Source organism: Crocodylus siamensis, chromosome 1 (assembly GCF_052110815.1).
Source record: "Crocodylus siamensis isolate JL-2025a chromosome 1, ASM5211081v1, whole genome shotgun sequence".
Classification (NCBI taxonomy): Eukaryota; Metazoa; Chordata; order Crocodylia; family Crocodylidae; genus Crocodylus; species Crocodylus siamensis.
The window spans coordinates 25,884,016-25,903,173 of record NC_143395.1 but is presented as its reverse complement, the minus strand read 5'-3'; the positions used below and the strand labels follow the sequence as shown (position 1 = coordinate 25,903,173).

At 45.6% G+C, this 19,158-nt stretch overlaps 1 long non-coding RNA gene across 1 annotated transcript; it reads left to right on the top strand.

Annotated features, from left to right (window-relative positions):
• The first annotated feature begins 178 nt into the window (after positions 1-178).
• On the top strand, positions 179-10,577 carry LOC149872653 (uncharacterized). Its single transcript, XR_016440190.1, has 4 exons — positions 179-313; positions 2,845-2,966; positions 5,409-5,561; positions 10,441-10,577. It is a non-coding gene; the product is annotated as an uncharacterized LOC149872653 (long non-coding RNA).
• Positions 10,578-19,158: the final 8,581 nt, after the last annotated feature.

The window sequence follows — 19,158 nt, the reverse complement described above, 5'->3', positions numbered from 1 at the left end:
GGGGCCGGGGCCGGGGCACGGGTGACACGTCGGAGCGTCCCGGCACCGGCTGCTTCCCGGCTCTGTGACGTCGGCACCCGCCGTTCCCGGCTCTGTGACGTCGGGACCGCCTCGTTCCTTGCTCTGCGACGTCGGGGACGGGCCGTTCCCTGCTCTGCGACGTCGGGGCTGAGCCCCAGGGGCTGCCTCAGGCCCGGCGGCCGGCGCCCCCGGCTCCTGTTTGTAGTTGCCGCGTTGTTGGTTGTAGCCGTGTTGGTCTAAGGACACAGGAAGCAGGTTTTGGGGGGAGAGGAGACATCTTTTATTAGACCAAGTGAGTAAGTAGATGGGAAAAAGTTCTTAGCAAGTTCTTGGGCACAATCACTCTTCTTCAGGCATGGAGCATATCTGCTGCTCTGAGACTCCAAGAAGTGAAAGAAGCTAAAAGTGTGACAGGACGTCAGTGAGAATGTAAATAGGTGGAAATCAGGAAAACGAAAGGTAGAGCAGGGAAGGGAGGAGGAAAAAAAAGCAAGGGGGGGAGCCAAAGGTGAGTAAGGAGACTCTGCAGTAGTAGTAAGTCAAGGTAGAAAGGAGGCTGTCTGTGAAAAAGGAAATAGCTGGAAATTAAAAAGATTTTTTTCCAGCTACTCGGTTGATCTAATACAGGATATCACATCTACTCAAAATAACCTTGCCTGTTTGCAGCCAGACTTCCAAACTGGCTGTGGGGCTGCCAGAGAGGAGCTTGTACGGCAGAACAAAGTTTTGAACTTCATTTGTGCAGCCCCAGGACGATTACAAAGCAGAGAGTGAGGTTAACACCTGGGGGAAGAGGCATTTAGAAGGGATCAGGGAGATCAGCAGTTTCGAAACTCAGACAGATTGCAAACCACCAATTTAAAATGATACAACCTTAAGTACCACCAGCAAATTTTTGTCATATGAAGTCCTTATAATAAATCTGTTAATAGGTACTACTGATAGGTCTGTGTACCACTGGTGGTATGCATACCACAGACTGGGAACCACTGAAGTAGATTATCATGATCCATGAAGTCAAGTGACCTCTCAGCACTGTGACAGCCAGGCAGTAAAACACTTTGGATGGTGCAGGAATCAAAGGGGGGCAAGTGCTGTACCACCACTCCTCCGCCCCTGGTGTCCCTGCATTTCACCAGCATATTCTCAACTCTTGAAACAACAGAAGGCAAAAAATTTGGTGGTTTTTTTTAGGGTGGAGAAGGCTGCAGTCTTTGTAACTATGTCATAGAATTATAGAAAATTAGGGTTGGAAGAGACCTCAGGAGCTCATCTAATCCCCCCAACCACCTGCTCAAAGCAGGACCATCCCCAGCTAGATGATCCCAGCCAGGTCTTTAAAACCTCCAAGGAGGGAGATTTCACCTGCTGTCTAGGTAACCTGTTCCAGTGCTTCACCACCCGCCTAGTGAGAAAGTTTGTGCTAATATCCAACCTAAACTTCCCTTGCTGCAACTTGAAACTTGAAACTGCTCCTTGTTCTGTCATTTGCCACCACTGAAAACAAACAGTTCCCCACCCAACCCCACCCAAGTAAAACCCCCAAACAAATGCAGAAGAAAAAAAATCCCCCTCCCTCCCAAAACACCAGCCCAGTTAAAGAAAACCATACCTCATTCATAGAACCATAGAGAAGTAGGGCTGAAAGGGACCTGCAGAGCTCTAGTCCAGCCCTCATAAAAAGAAGGCCGAATACATTACAAGTTACAATGTAAATTTAGGCTTCATTATGAAGAGGACAAGAGATTGCTTAACGTTATTGCAATAGTGTAACAGTGGTGTTGTAGCTGTGTTGGTCCAGAAATTATGCAAGAGGCAAGGTTTTCTTAGGGTGATATCTTGTATTGGGCTGACTATGCAGTCGGGGTAAAGTTTGATGAACTTTCCAATGTAAGAGACCCAAGGAAAAATGTCTTACATTTGAAAGACTGTCTAACTTTATCCTGATTATATAATTGGTCCAGTAAAAGATCTCACCCTAAGAAATCCTTAATATTAGTTCCTCTGTTAGTTGTTGTAGCTCACACTAGTTTAGATGTATGCAATGTAGCTAAAACCTCACCTGCTGGCTTCCTGCAGCAGTTCAGAGTTTGCAGAGGTATGGAGGACAGGGTTTTTAATGCAAATTCTTAGATCTGGTCTATATCAGAAAACAGAACCACTGCTGAAAACATCTTTTAGTATAGGTTTTCTGTAAATTGGTATAAAAGTTGTCATTAGCATCTAATCTAGACAAAACCATTTCCAGCACTGTGACCATGTTGCCTTGTCCTTGTTTCTGGGTGGACACCATTCTGTTGTACATGGACTCAAATCCTAGATTGCATGTGTTTTGCAGACCTTTCCTCTGAATCTGGGGCTGGAGGGGATGGGGGAAACGATTATCGTTCCTAGCTCTGGGGCCCCTAGATTCCCCCCGAGGAGCTTGCCCGCTTCCTGATACCACCTTGTTGGGCAGTACTATCCTGCAGTCAGGCTGCTTCAGCCCCCCACCTCCCAAACCAGTGTCTCCATCCTCGTGAATCCCCAGTTGCTTTGAACATTTCCAAGGGTTCACATACCTGTGGAAGCTCTGGTTTCTAGTTAGCCTTTCAGGGACAGTATGACAGGTAAGGAAGGGACAAATGCTTAGCAAAGGAATTTCTAATTCAGTCATTTTACTCTTAAAGCAAACTAGAGCAGCAGTCCCCAAAATCTCACCAATTGTATAGCACCAATTTAAAACAATACAACCTTAAGTACCACCAGCAATTTTTTAAGTTCAGCCTTAAGTACCACCAGAAAATATTTGTTATATAAAGTAATTATGCTAAATTTCTTAAGGTGTACCACTGACAGGTTGTCTGCGTACCACAGATTGGGAACTGTTGGACTAGAGAGTTGGTTACAGATCATTAAACCACTGCCCTTAGAATGATCTCAACCCCCTACTGCCAGTCTTTCAGGTAAGGGTTTTGTTAACATCTCTAGACTCAACACTCTTCTCTCCTTATTCTTTAGTTTGGTTGTAGCTTGTGAGAGTTGTCTGGCCTGTTAACTCAGAGAAATGCCCACCTTTAAAACTCTCTTTACCCACCTCTTTCTCTCTCTCTCTTCCTTCTGCCTATGTGTTTTTATGTTGCGTTTGGAAAGTCATTCAACACATATGGCTCTGTGTTGGGCCTCTAAATGCTTCCCTTCTCCAAGGTGCCTGCTTGAGCACAGCTTGAGCAAACCAGTGTCTAGAACAGACAGACCATTTGGACTCTGTAGGTCTAATTTAATATGAAGATTGCAGTTGTCTCAGTCTGACAATCTGTTTGGTTTAAGAGCAATCAATAGTAAAGCTTCTAGGAAACTGATTTCTGGAAATAGCTTAGCCCTGATCATAATTCTGTTATCAGAACCAATAAGTAACATGCATCAGTCAGTGAAAGAAAAGGTTGCTGCTGCTGTTGTTGGAGACCCAATGTGTTGGGCACTTTACCAACAGGTAATAAAAGTTGGTCCCTGTTATTAGACAAGATGTACAGACGGTCATATAGGATTTCACAGCATAAAGCTATAAGCTGTATTAGCAACAAGTATTAATTCATGTCTTCCTCTTTGGGATTTCTTTTATATTCAGGTAGCTACTTAATTGCTGAAAGCTCCAGATATTTGTTAATATTTGTAATGCCTCATTCACTTCCACAAGCAAAAGTAATAATATCAGAGATAACTTCTCAATATGGAAAACCAGTCTAAACATAACTAGCTGTGCAATTTGTGATATACTCTGTAATACCAATGAACATACAAGGAGAGGGAAATTCAATAATGAAACAGTTAAGCCCAATACGGAACCTATTGATAATTAAACTGGACTAAATTCTTCAGTCGTCTTGTACTTAAACTTCTGGATGCCATTGAAAATTACTCATTGCATAAAAGATCTAATATAATGAACACCAGGAGAACCAGTGAATAAAAATAATGACTTTGCATTGAAGAAGACCACCAAACAAAACTCTATAGTGAAGTGGAATGATAGACCCAAATAGTGACAATGTACGAAATCAGTATAAAGAGGACCTCTATTAATGCGGGAAAACTGTACAGGCTTCTTTTTGACTCTGAGTAACTAAAAGTTGTTCATGATCAAGAATTGAATGATGTAGCCAAGTTCATGTTTGAGGAACCCAGACTGAATGTGATTCAGTTTCCTCCTTGTGTCTTTTGCAACATGCTACTAACTCCCAGAAGTCAACAGAGCCTTTGTTTTTCACAGCTGTACTGTAGTGTATTTGGACATAAACAGTGTAGGAGGCTCCTTGGAGCAGCAAAGTTGCACATATGCTTTCTGTGAAATGAAAGATCTGTTTTGCTGGAATGTCACAGTTCAAAGGAAGGGATAGTTAGCCTTTTGTTTCCAAGCAGTGTACAGCTAACATACCCAGAATATACCATCTAAAGGCACCTATACACATGCAGCAATGCTGCTGTGATGCACTGTAATTGGCAGTGCATCGGAGCAGACTCAGTTGAATTGCTGCCTGGGGCAGTGCCTGGCCATGCTCCCTCCACGCCATCGGCCCCACAGACTGCAGGATAGGATAGGGGTTTAAACCCCTCCCCAGTCATACTTAGCAGCCTGCTGGGTCCTGCCCATGCCTCCCACCCCAGCTTCCCTCCCGCCTTGCAGCTGCTGCAGAAGGGAAGGGAGGGCTCACTCTAGCACCCACCCCCGACTTCTAGCCTGAGCCACTTCAGGCATCTGTCTGCATTTCCAGAATACAAAGTGAGTGTCTATTCACTTGCAGATCGGTTCAGTCTACACAGTTTAGACTAACTTTCAAAGACTGAATCAATTCAGGCTTGGGCTTTTTGAATGCCTGTCCCTAGCCTCGATGTCCAGGCTACCGCCAGATAGGCATGGTTCTCTTTTTTGCCTAGTCCAAGCCCAACACAAAACAGCCTGGTGCTCTTTTGCTGTTTGGCTCAGGCCTCAGTGCAGGTCCAGCTTAGCCCTTTTTGAGTTCTCTTGCAGTTTTCATTCCCAGGAGAGCTGCTCCTGGGAGCAACAAGGGATCCCCTGCAATGCAGAAGTACTGATGGTCACAAGCAGCTGCCCAAGGTGCTATGAACTCAAGAAGCAGCTCATAGATGTCTCCAGTGTGAGCCTCCTGGCTAGCCTGTTTGCTGAGTGGGCGGGTATAGGGGTACAGGCCCCCAGACCCACCCTGTTGGGTGAGCCCCCCCAGTCCCAGACTGCCTGGGCAAAGGGAAATTTCCCCAAGAGGGTGCAACCTATAAACTATGCCTTGTAGTTGATAGTGTTTTAAATGGCATTTGGTGTTTTCCTTTGTTTCCCTTTCCTTTATTTTCTGTAAAAAATCTATCCTTTGTGTTTATATACTGCTTACCAGGAGGGAGTTTTGTTTATGCAGGACACCTGAGCCAAATTCAGTGATCCCAGATTTCTGAGTGGGGGCTCGAGCCACACTGAAAACTTATTGGATACCCTGAAATGTGGACCCAGGCCTTGTTACTACCGACCAGCGCCCGGCAAAAGGGCTATGGTGGGTAAATTTATTTAGACTGTGCCTACAGTCAGCATTCCCTTACTGTGAATGTATATATTTGTACAGTGTGTGTTGCATTTGCAGTTACACAGAATCTGGTCCTGCAATATAGCAAAGATCCTCAGCTCCTATAAACATGAGTGGGCCACATTCTGAGGTCCTTACTTGGGACAGATCTTTCACTGCTGCCCGGTGTAAATGGTAGTCAATCACTGTCACTGAAGTCAGCTACAGTTTACATTATCTGAGGATCTGTTCCACGGGGTTCATTCAGGTTCTGCCCCCTTCACATTTCATGCAGGCTGTCTGCAGTGGTGGGGTGGGAAGAGTATGCTCTTTATTTGGATCAAAAAGGCAGCGGAAACAAAGACAGGGTAATTTGGATTTCTTGGGTCTGAACACAGATAAGCAGCTTGCATTTACTACAAGCACCCTCCCCTTGTTAGGTTTCTATTCAAGCTGCTAACTTAAGTTAAAATATAGTTCTTGTCTGTTCTACTAATCAAGTTAAGAACATGCCTCAGTGTGGATATCCCACAAGTCCTTTGACAGAAAAAGTACCTATACTTTAGTAAGACAAGGTTCTTTGGGTGAATCTGATATCTTTTATTAGACAAACTTAAGTAGCTGGAAAAATAATTTTTATCAAGCTTTCAAGTTTAAAAACCTATCGTCAAGCTGAGGACGCATCTGCAGTTGGTGTGCGCTCTTCCTGGATGGAATGAATAGTGAAGAAGCCAGAGCCTGGGCTGGTCTGCATGCAAGAGAGGCAGTCAGTGAAGATGTAAATTGAGGAGTCAGGGGGTAGGGGGTGGGGGTGGGGTGTCCCTCCTACATATTTTCCATCAAGGCATTTGGTGGATTGGATGAGATATATTCCATTTCTGGAGGTGCAGCTGTAAGATACAGGGATGCTGATGGCTCTGTTGTGGGCTGTAGTAATTGTGGGGGTGGTGGAGATGTATTGGCAGGTTTTGCGTGTCTTGTCTTGGTATGGTCTGGATCTACTCAGTGTGTTCTGGGCCAAAATCATGGACTAACTATAGCCCATGGATTTATGGCACATTATAACCTGCCTGACATCTGACTCCCCAGGTACCTTTCCAGTATTTAACTGCTACATTCATCCACCTTTTCTCTCTCCTCAATTTACATCTTCACTGGCTGCCTGTCTTGTATGCAGACCAGCCTCTGATCTCTGGCTTCTTCACTATTCATTCCATCCAGGAAGAGCACACACCAACTGCAGATGCTTCCTCAGCTTGACAAAGGGTTTTTAAACCTGAAAGCTTGCTATTTTTTTTCCAGCTACTTAAGTTTTTCTAATAAAAGATATAAGATTTACCCAAAGAACCTTGTCTGCCTATGTCCTTAGACTAATACGGCTACAGCCTACACCCCTGTATACTTTAGTAGAGAATAATGGAAAACAGTGAGCAGCTCAGGATATTAACAGATCGCAGAGATTGAACCAGACATAACTGCCAATGACGTTGCCTTGCTCTTTTACCTTCTGTAAACATGCTGTGAGGAGCCGCTGCCCTATGTACTTGCTGGGCTATTGTGCTCAGCTGTGTTCCCTTGATCCATTTTAATGACCCGCTTTGAAGAGGCATTTTTGTCGCTTTCCAAATGTAATTGTTGCTTGGGCTTCCCCAAAAGGATTGAAATTTCCTTTGTGCAGTGCCTAATGGGTACATTCCTCTCTGATCGAAAGGGCATCCCAGATATCAGGCACAAAACCTTTCTTTCAGCCTTGTAACTAGAAGAACTGAGCAAATTCCTCCTCCTGCTCCGTCTTTTCAGCCAGGGTGAGGGCTGTGCCAAGCCATGGCTGCTATTTGTTGACTCTCCCTCATTGTGTCCAGGAGGAATGTACACAAAGGCACAACACAAGGTGTCTACTAACCTCCCTCTCCTGAGGCTGGCAATAGCATTGTGTCCAGGCCCCAAGTATTAGCAGAACTAACTTTAGACATCTTCTGACTCTCAGCAAGTACTAATGCAGAGACCTTCTCAACTTTCGGAAAGACTGAAAACTCCAGGAACGTTTCCTGGCTACGCCTTTGGAAACAGCCTGTTCTGTATGCTTGGGCAGCCTTCTCTAATTCAGTTGGATGGGATGTTTATATAGGTAAATTGCCTGCCAAGGTTATTAAAATATGTGGATTTTGACTCGATTTGCTGCAGATTGTGTTTCAAAGGCAAGCATCCCATCCAGCAAAATACTTTGGGATTCAACAGTAAGGAGCCAAATGAATAAGCAGTACAGAGCAGTGACAGGGAAGCACTTGGGGCCTTTCCTACAGAATACCGTAAAACTTCTTTTCCATAAAGACTTTCTTTTTCTTTCCAGTAAAAAAGTTGCATTCATAGTTTCATAGCTTCATAGTTGGTAGGGTCAGAAGGGACCTGAGCAGATCATCAAGTCCAACCCCTTGCCATGGGCAGGAAAGAGTACTGGGGTCAAACAACCCCAGCAAGGTGTTCGTCCAGCCTCCTCTTAAAGACCCCCAGGGTAGGAGCCAGCACCACTTCGCTTGGAAGTTGGTTCCTGATCCTAGCCACCCTGACAGTGAAGTAGCACCTCCTGATATCTAGCCTAAATCTACCCTTTGCAAGCTTGTGACCGTTGTTTCTAGTCACTCCTGGGAGTGCTTGGGGGAACAGGGACTTTCCCCAGTGCCCGCTGGTCCCCCCGACTAGTTTGTAACAAGCCACTAGATCCCCGCTCAGCCTTCTCTTGTGGAGGCTGAACAAGTTCAGGTCTCATAGCCTGTCCTCATAGGGGCTGCCCTGCTGCCCCCTGATCATGCGAGTGGGCCTTCTCTGGACCCTCTTGATGCTATCCACATCCCTCCTAAAGTGTGGTGCCCAGAACTGGATGCAGTACTTCAACTGTGGCCTGACCAGTGCCGCATACACGGGGAGGATCACCTCTTTGGACCTGCTTGAGATGCATCTGTGGATATGTGACAAGGTGCGGTTGGCCTTCCTGACTGCCTCCCCACACTGCCGGCCCATGTTCATCTTGGCATCAATAGTGATTCCAAGATCCTTTTCTGCCTCTGCACTGATGAGAAGGTAGTTCCCCAACCTGTAGGTATGGTGCTGGTTTTTCCTCCCCAGGTGCAGCACCTTGCACTTGTCAGTGTTGAAACCCATCCTGTTCTCATCCCCCCACCCCTGTAACCTGTCCAGGTCTGATTGCAGCCTATTCCTCACTTCTAGCGTGTCCTTGTACCCCCACATCTTAGTGTCATCTGCGAATTTGAACAGGGTGCGTTTTACCCCCCGCATCCAAGTCACTGATGAAGATGTTGAACAGTGCGGGGCTGAGGACTGAGCCCTGGGGGACCCCACTGCCCACATCCCTCCAGGTCGAATAAGACCTGTCCACCACCACTCTCTGGGTGCGGCCCTCCAGCCAACTAGTGACCCATTTGACTGTGTAGGTATCCAGATGCCACAGTCCCCTAGTTTTTTAATGAGAATGGGGTAAGAAACAGTGTCGAAGATCTTCCTAAAGTCCAGAAAGACTACGTCCACCACGACACTGGCACCCAAGGATTTCGTGTCCTTGTCATAGAAGGCCACCAGGTTGGTCTGGCAGGACATCCCTCTAATGAACCCATGTTGGTTGCCCCAAGCATAACCTCCCCCGCTGGCCCCTTGTGGACATGCACCAGGATAATTCTCTCAAAAAGCTTACCCAGGATTGAGGTAAGACTAACTGACCTATATTTTCCTTTAACTAGCAGGTATAGTTTTGAAGGGCACAAAGGGCAGCTGAAAATCAGTGAGAGCTGGTACCAAATACCACTTGAAAATGAATGCTAATAAAACTAATTATACCCACATATACATATGTATGTACATATTAAAATGTACCTCCCCACAGTTTTCTATACTACCTAACTCATTTCTGTCAAGCTGCAAGGGATGAAAATCTCATTTATGTTGCTGTCATTATTCAAACCCACTAAAACCACTACAGTGCCAGTGTGATATTTGATGAATAGGGTTTTCTGTATTTAAAAGAACAAAAAGCAATGTAATGAAGGGAAATACCAGTATATGATTATATGGACAACCTACTAAATCTTGATCTCATTATTCTAGACTGCTTTCTAACAGTCTGAGGATAAAGTAGGATAGATTTAAATCAGCCTCCTCCTGACTGGGAATGTCTACATGTGCGTTTTAATGAGCAGTAGCTTATTCTACTGTGCATAGGCAATGTGTAGGAGGAATGCAGGGGGGCATGTGCCCCCCCTGAGATTGGCCACCACCAAAGCTGCCACTTGGCTTCTGTGGGTGGTCGCCACCTCCTCTTTGCTGCTGATGTGGCTGCAGACGGTCCCCGCCCACCACTTGCCACCCCCACTGCCCACCACCAACACCGCCGGTGGTGGCTGGGGCAGTCCCCACTTGCTGCTTGCCATCATGGTGCCCCACCAGTTGCAGGAGGCATCAGTCATTCATGTTACGGTGTATTAAAGTATCAAAAAGAAAACCATGCCATTAAGCTAAAGCATAATAAAATAGGCTACTGTGCATTAAGCATCACTTAAAAACAATGCACATTCATTACTGAGCAATAAGGTAGCTGATGTGCATTTCTTTAGTACCTCACATTGGAGGTACTAAATTTAATGAGCATTAGAAAAAGTGCCTTAATACATGTGTAAACACACCCACAGAGTAGCAGGGAATAGTGACTGTCAGTGGAAGAGTTGTCTACCACTTTCCCTTTTATTTTCTTTTTTGGAAAAGAGAACAGGGACTTTTATTTAAAATATTAACCAGTTCCCCTTTATGTTGACTGTTCTTCTTCTGCTTCTCTTCATATTTTCTTCTTCTGTCTCTCTTTCAGATTTTTTCTCCTGCAAATTGGTCAAGGAAAATGTACCATGACAGCCAAGAAAAAAGACAGTCACCAAAGCCAACAATTACCTAATTGCATCAGATACCATATTTGTAGCTTGAATTGCCATTGCAGTAAAAGATGACTAAAATTAGATCATTGTTGGGAATCCCTCAATTCAAGGACTATCTCTACCATGGCTCAATGATAAGTCCTGAAATGACTTAAGCATCCAGTCCTTGAGCCACAGATCTGCTCACAAAAGTTGTAGGTCTTTCTACAGGGGAGAGTAGGCTGCAGACTGGGATTCATCTCCTTTTTCTTCCTTTATTCTCTCTTCTTTGCTTTGAGGGCAAGACACTTTATGTCAAAGTGGGTTGCTGCTTGGTTGAGGTTGCAGTGCCATTGGAATTGGTTAGCAGCCAGCTCCTCTCAGCTCTTGATGTCAGTGTCCATTTTCTTGAGGTACGCATTCAATGTGTACTTGTAGCATTTCCTTTGGCTGCTGTAAAATCTCAGGCTTCTAAGCTGGGAATAGAGTACTTGTTCTGGGATTTGAGAGTCAGGGTCTGCACACAATGTCTGGTCCAATGAAGTTGGTGCTTGAGGATCACTGACTCAGTGCTGGTAATGCTGGCTTCAGGAAAGATGTTGGTACCCATGCACTGATCTTCCTATTTGATACCAAGGATTTTCTGGAGGTATCACTGATGTTACCTTTTCAGGCTCTTGTAATAATGACAGTAAGTGACCCATGTTTCACATCTGTAGAGGCAAGCAGGGATGATGACTGCATTGTAGATCTGGACCTTGAGGTCTTTCTGGAAGTCACAGTCAGTAAAACACACACCAAAGCAATTTCCTGAAGGAGTCACTTGTGCCAACTTGGCTCTAACTAGGAGAAGGGTAGGACCCCATGTCTCTTTCCTATGAGCCAAAATTTCTCTCAACCACATGGTACCCTTTGCCTCCAGGTAGGGGACCCTCTGTGCACAGAGCTCATCTTCTCCATACAGAAAGCAAGGGGTGAGGGTCAGCTGTTTCCACAACAGCACTGTACTTCCCTCAGACCATGCAGCTTGTGTGTGGGGAGGGAAGGATATCAGACAGAAGCAGATGGGAGCACAAAAGGCAAACATCAACCTGCACTGCACCTAAAAGTCAGCTTGCAAGTGCTCTTCAGGGCACAGGTCCTGTAAGGCAGGTGATGCCCCCCAGAACAAACTCCCAGACACAGGCAGCAGCTGGAGAAACTGAAACAACATGGCTCAGATGCCCTGTGAACTCAACTAGCCTTTTGGCAGCATGGCTCACATTGGGCCAGGACTGCACTGCCCATTTGTGGCACCAAAATCAGGTGTCACATAGGGTTACAGAGGTGTGGGGTTTTATCTTTATTACTGTGGTGCCTACAGGTCACTTTATGCCACGTGCTGCACCACCAAAGAACAAATGCAATGACTGGCAAGGCAATGGGTCTGTCTTCAAATGAACTAATCCATTCAGCATAATCAAGGTCACAATTTGGGCAGGTAGTGAATGTCTCAAGAACTAGTTCCTACCAGGAGATTTCTAGGGTGAGTGCATTTGGTCAGATAAACCCATAATGTAGATAAGGGGGCACCAGTCCTAGACACTGAGTTGTGGGGACAGCTGAGGGGCTGGGGGTGCAGAAATAGCTGCTGCTGTGCTACAAGCTCAGCTGACAGAGGCAGCACAGCCACTGATGCTGATGCATGGGCTGCCGCTGCCCAGGGGCCAGAAATACCCAGGTATGCCTCTGAAACAAACCAGGAAAAGTCCTTGTCTTGTGACAATGCTCAGATAAGTATGTAGTCTGGTTGTCTGGTCTGATACTCTACCTTGTGCATATGGAATTGTTTTTCTTTTTTGGTACTTACACTGTTTTCAACAAAACTCTCATTGAGAATACTGTGCTCCTTGTTTCTGAGTTCTAGATGCCCCTCAATGTATAGAAGCTCAGAGAAGTTAAGAGGAGGAGGTGTCAGTGATATCAAAAACGTATCACATGATAGACTGCAGAGGAAATCTTTGCCTTTTGCTCACTGAAAATCCTCTTTGAAGTTTCTTCATTGTTTGACTAATTCTTGGTTGCTTGACCAGAATGTATTAGCTGTTGTAGATGAATATTTATTGAGAATAACCTACTGGATGGCACTATACATCTGGAAGTTTTTTTAGCCATCTGAAAAAGTATATTTAGTTTCTTCTGCACTCTGTTTCAAATAAAGGATGAGGTCTTTTCAGGGTAAGCAGGAGAAACTTCATCTTTCTCACTGCTGCCCAGTCTAGCGTCATCCTTCAGTGAACAAGGTTTATTTATTAATCTTCTTTTCTAATATTAACCTGTATGTACATAAGGAAGCCCCTTACTTTACCAGCACTCAATTAAAAGGGCAATTACATGAAAAAAGCAGAAGAATGATTTTTCAAAACCTTTGCAAACTTATTGACCTTAGGTGGAGTTGCTGGAATGCAGAGCATTCCCAAAAAATCTGACCCAAAACTTGTATATTTTTTTTTAAAGTACACCAAAAAATTGGAAAGCTTTTAAAGCACTTAAGGCAGAGATTTCTTGCCTTCTAGGACTGAATATTGACCTGACTGGATAAAGTACAAGGCATAGAAAAAGCTGTTCCTGAGAACAAAGCAAGAATATTCTACTATGGAAAGGAAAAGGGTTTGACTTCACTGCTACAAGCTAATGCAGGATAAAGAGAAATAATAGAGGTGAGGTCTAATGGCTAGCATTTGAGTGCCAGGAATTCCTGAGTTAGTATCACTACTACATTTACAACATGCCTACCACCACAAGCACTACTTTCCAATAGCTTTAAGATACTGTTATGCTGCAATCCTAAAACCTTATCCTCCTCCACTGGAGATTAATGGCAGTTGAGGATTCTTAGCACTTTACAGAATCTGGTCTATTTATTGGAGGCAAATCCTACAGAAAAGGTTACGACAGGGAGTAAAAAGAAACAGTGGAGCAAATTAAAACTACAGGGGAGATTCAGGTGAGCAGATTGTAACGATCTGAACTGGCTTTTAGCTTAGTGCTGTGGTTTCATGCTTTTAATTTGCAGAGAACTGCTGTATGCATTAGTATAGGGGTTGTCAACCAGGGGTACGTGTACCCCTGGGTGTCCTTGGAAAGGGGCTAGAGAATCTGTGCAGGCAGAGACAGAGCGCTGCTACCCAGCACCCCGCTCCACCGCCCCCCAGGACCAGGGCTGGGAGGGTGGGAGAGGACATAAGGGCAGCAGCTCCCCTGTGCAGGCTGTACAGATGCTGCCCAGCTGGCTAGACACGGGGGCGGGGAGCTTGCACATGGTGGCTGCTGCTGCCATCCACCACCCTGCACCACCGTGTGCAAGCCCCCTCTCCCTCCCACTCTGCATCTGGCCACCACCCTCCACCCCCTGCTCCACCAGAAGTGTGCCCAGAAGGGGTACACTCCTTAAAAAAGGTTGAAAACCACTGCATTAGTACAAAGAATACATACTTCAAGTCTGCAGCCAAGCATCTTTCAGCATATCTTAGCTTTTACTGCTCATACTATTTGCAAATATTTGTGCTTTACCTTGATCAGCATTGTGAGAGGAGAAAGAGATTTTATTTAAGAAATCTGCGATCTGAAATCAGACCTGGTGGAGAGTTGTTTCATGTGCTTCACTACAATCCTGTTCTTCTTCCTTGGAAAGAGAGGAAAAGACCAGGTCCACAATTTAAGCTGTGACAGCATTTCCACCAGCCACAGCATCTGGCTCCTTGGCAAGCGTTGCACTGTACTGAAAAGGCAGCTTTGAAGTAGGCGGAATATGGTATGTTTCATATGATCAAGCTGCGTGCTAATGGACTGTACTTTTTAACTAGTCCTCCTGAACTACATTTCCCATATTGTCCTTTTTCAGCTGTGAAGATTGCATTCATCTGAAGAACACAAAGCCCTGATATGGTGCAAAAGCAGTCTTTCTTGGGATAACATATAGGCTTGGGTGATGCAGGAACTTGGGGAGGTCTTTAGAGCTGTGTGTTTGCTGACAACTTGGACTCAAGTGTTGGCTCTGCAATTCACAGCTAGTAGAAGGAATACAGAAGACCTGTGGAGAAGTCCAGGTGTCTTGGATGCATGCAGGCATATGCACTTAATTGGCGGGGGTGCAACCTCTACATATGCAAATATGCAATGGGATTAGTTAATCAGCTGCATCTAGATGCACTGGGCTGGCCCCAACAGCCTTACTTGGGGTTCTAGGGGCCTCCCAGGGCTGCAGCCGCTTGGGGAACTGTGATGTTGACACCTACACAGTCAAATGGGTCGCCAACTGGCTGGAGGGCCGCACCCAGAGAGTGGTAGTGGACAGGTCATTTTTGACCTGGAGGGATGTGGGCAGTGGGGTCGCCCAGGGCTCGGTCCTCGGGCCCACACTGTTCAACATCTTCATCAGTGACTTGGACGAGGGGGTAAATAGCACCCTGTTCAAATTTGCTGATGACACTAAGATGTGGGGGGGATGTGGGCATGCTAGAAGCGAGGAATAGGCTGCAATCAGACCTAGACAGGTTACAGGGGTGGGCAGACAAGAATAGGATGGATTTCAACACTGCACCTGGGGAAGAAGAACCAGCAGAATACCTACAGGCTGGGGAACTCCATTCTCATCAGTGTGGGGGCAGAAAAGGATATTGGAGTCATTATTGATGCCAATATGAACATAAGCCGACAGTGTGGGGATGCGGTTAGACAGGCCAACCGCACCTTGACATGCATCCACAGATGCATCTCGAGCAGGTCCAAAGAGGTGATCCTCCCCCTCTATGCAACACTGGTCAGGCTGCAGTTGGAGTACTGCGTCCAGTTCTGGGCACCGCACTTCAAGAGGGATGTGGACAGCATGGAGAGGGTCCAGAGGAGGGCCACTCGCATGATCGGGGGCAGCAGGGCAGCCCCTACGAGGAGAGGCTATGGGACCTGAACCTGTTCAGCCTCCACAAGAGAAGGCTGAGCGGGGATCTAGTGGCCTGTTACAGACTAGTCAGAGGGGACCAGCAGGCATTGGGGGAGTCCCTGTTCCTCCCAGGCGCTACCAGGATTGACTAGGAATAACGGTCACAAGCTGGCAAAGGGTAGATTTAGGCTAGACATCAGGAGGTGCTACTTCACGGTCAGGGCGGCTAGGATCTCGAACCAACTTCCAAGAGAAGTGGTGCTGGCTCCTACCCTGGGGGTCTTTAAGAGGAGGCTAGATGAACACCTTGCTGGGGTCGTTTGACCCCAGTACTCTTTCCTTCCATGGCGGGGGGTCGGGCTCGATGATCTGCTCAGGTCCCTTCTGACCCTACAAACTATGAAACCTGTAGCTTTGGATCTAGCTCCCCAAGTTCAAGACTTGTCCACCCTCATATTCCAAAGAGAGGGAGCTTTCTTCTTAATTCCATCATGAATATGGCTGGAATCTGTCAAATTATCTGATTTCATGAGACTTTTGTTATTCCAAATGGTCAAAATATGCAATGGGATTAGTTAATTGGCTGCACCTAGATGCACTGGGCTGGCCCCAACAGACTTACTCGGGGTTCTGGGGGCTTCACTCCTGCTGCACGGGGCCTGGCTGGCAGTGGAGTGTGGCACCAGCTGGCCAGGTTCTAGCTTTGGGTGGCACACACTGCCTCTGTGTGCACCACTCTGCTTTTTTTTTCAGCTCTCTTCCCCTCTGCGCTGTTTCCTTGCAGCACAGAGGACAACTGAACCTGTAGCATGTGGTGCCGCAGACATATCTGCTGCACCACATATTTCACAGCTGTGCTTGTCTGGATGTGGCCAAAAAGCTTAAATGATTTAGGATAGAACACCTTGGACAGATTTCAGCACTGCCAAAGCCTAAACAGGCATCAATAAAGCTCCCACATCTCATCTCTATTGTTGACTATGAAATGCAGGAGCTAGTAAATATGGCTTTAAACTAAGATACAGAGTTCAGTTCCTGTCTCTGCCAGACTCTCTGTGTACATCAGGAAGGAAGCTTTTAACAAATCCGAATGAATCCCAGGATGCTAAAGGAATGAGCTGAAGACATCTCAGAGCCACTGGCAATAATATTTGCAAAATCACAGAGGACACATGAAGTCCAAGAAGACTGAAGAACGGCTAACATACTGCACAGCTTTAAGAAAGGGAAAAAGGAGAACCCAGAGAATTGTATAGTAGTTAGCTTGACTTCAGTACCTGGGAAATGATAAAAGCAAGTTATATAAAACAGACAGCTAGCAGAAAACATGGATTTGTTAAGATCTAATCACAGCAAACCAACATGTTTTCCTTCTTTAACAAGGTAACTGCTGGATAAAGGGAATGCAGTAGATATAATGTACTTAGATTTTAGTACCGCTTTTGGCACAGCCCCACATAACATTCTCATAAGTAAACTAGAGAAATACAGGCTAGACAAATTTACTGTTTGGTGGATACATAACTGGTTAAATATCTTCAAGTAAAGGGTAACTATACTGATGTCAGAATGGTAGGGGGGTTTCAAGTGGGCCTCACAGAGGTCTGCTTTGAGTCCCATGCTGTTTAATATTTTGACTGATGAGGGGGTGCAGGAATAGGGAACTCCCTAGTCAAGTTTGCAGATAACACAAAACTGGGCAGAGCTGCAAACACTTTGGAAGAAAGGATTCAAAGTAGTCTTGATAAATAAGAGAACTGAGCTAGAGGAAAACATAGAATTCATCAAAGACAAATGTAAAGCACTATAATAAGGGAGGAGAAACCAAATGCAGAAATACAGAATGGGAGATAACTGGCTGCATAGTAGCACTCATGGAAGGGATCTGGGGGTTATAATGGATCACGCACGCAACATGAGTTATCACTGGGATGCTATTGCCAAAAAAAGCACGTACAGTGTTGGGCTGCCTTAACAGAATCATTGTAGGCAAGACACAACAAGTTTTATAGTTTCATAGTTAGTAGGGTCGGAAGGGACCTGAGCAGATAATCGAGTCTGACCCCCTGCCATGGCAGGAAAAAGTACTGGGGTCAAATGACCCCAGCAAAGTGTTTGTCTAGCCTCCTCTTAAAAACCCCCAGGGTAGGAGCCAGCACCACTTCTCTTGGAAGTTGGTTCCAGACCCTAGCCGCCCTGACTGCGAAGTAGCACTGCCTGATGTCAGGAGTACCACTCCGCCTAGTGTTGGTTAGGCCTCAGCTGGCCTCTTATGTTTAGTTCTGGGTACCACAGATGTAGAGAGGCAACTGGTCCAAGGCAAGTGATAAAGATGAAAAGGGTCTGGAATTCAGGCCAAAGGAATTAAGTATTTTCATTCTGGAGAAAAGGGGATTATCATAACAGTTTACTACTTTTTGAAGGTTACCATAAAGAAGAGGGCGAACAACTGTCCTCCCTGACCACAAAGGGCAACCCATGAGGCAATGGGTTGAAGTTGTAAATTAAAACTTGGAAAAAACTTTCCATCTGTGTTCCTGTATTTCAGTTCCTCATCTTTAAAACGGCGCTAATATTTCCATTCTTCACAGATGAGCTGAACTTTTAAAAAACATTCCTTATTTATACTTTATTCTAACCACTGAGTTGGCCTAGTAAAAGATATCACATTTACTCTAAGAACCTTGCCTGCCTATGTCCTTAGACTGACATGGCTACAACCAAAACCTAGCGTTCCTTATTTTGAGGCACTCAGACACTGTGTAGTTGAGAGCCAAATTAGTAAATAGTATTTGCTTCTTTCAAGGACAATTTCATTAGCATTGCTTTTGGTTGTAGTAGCTGTAATGAATATTCACTGGGTTTTTACTTCTGCTTAAATTATGTACACATTAAATTGTTGGTTCAACCTTGCATGCCACATCACTGTTGGTCCCCTCAAGTCCAATGAGGTCAAACAAATGAGCTCATGCATTCTGGCAGCATAATTTAGACAGACACCATCAGCTTTGTCAGACTGTGTTTATCAGGAGACCAGAGGTCAAGTGGTCACACAAATGGTTAGTGGGGATCAAATAATAAGTGAGCTGCAGTCTCTTAGTTGTCCCTTTATTATGAGGGATTTTTCTTATTCTATACCAGTGTCTCCTTCGTTCTGCTCAAAGCTAGGAGTCTCTCACATACTTTATTAGTGCGGTGTTATAAATTATATATCTCGCTAATGTGGAATCCTGAAGCAGAGATTGCAGGTGTAACAGGGGCCAACAGAGAGTTTTCTCTGTTACTGAGTGGGGCTGGGCCGCAGAGACAGAAAGCTGCAGCGCTCCCAGTGGAAAACTGCTGGCAGCTAATTACAGTTCGGTATAGGTAGTTAGGTAAGGGCCTGCTGAGGTGGAGGTGGCCACTGGGCAACACCTGGAGCCTGTGGAGAGGATCCCAGGTCAAGTGACTGGAAGGGGGTGGAGTTTAGGGCCATAAAAGCCTGGGTCCTGGAAAGGAGCCTCAGACTGGAGCCTGTTAGTCTGAAAGGAGGAGTTCTGCAGGTTGTGTGGAGGAGGGAAAAAAAGGCCTGGAGGGTGTAGAGCTCACACTGAAGCTAAGTGAATTTGTGGTTCGCGTTGATTATGTTGCTGTTCCACCTGTGTGGCAAGGGAGTGACTGCAGGAGAGATCGGAGGCTCTGAAGAGCACCCTGGGAAGGGGTGCTGTTGAGACTGTGCTTAGGGAGAAACACCTTCCTGTAAATGAAGTGAAGG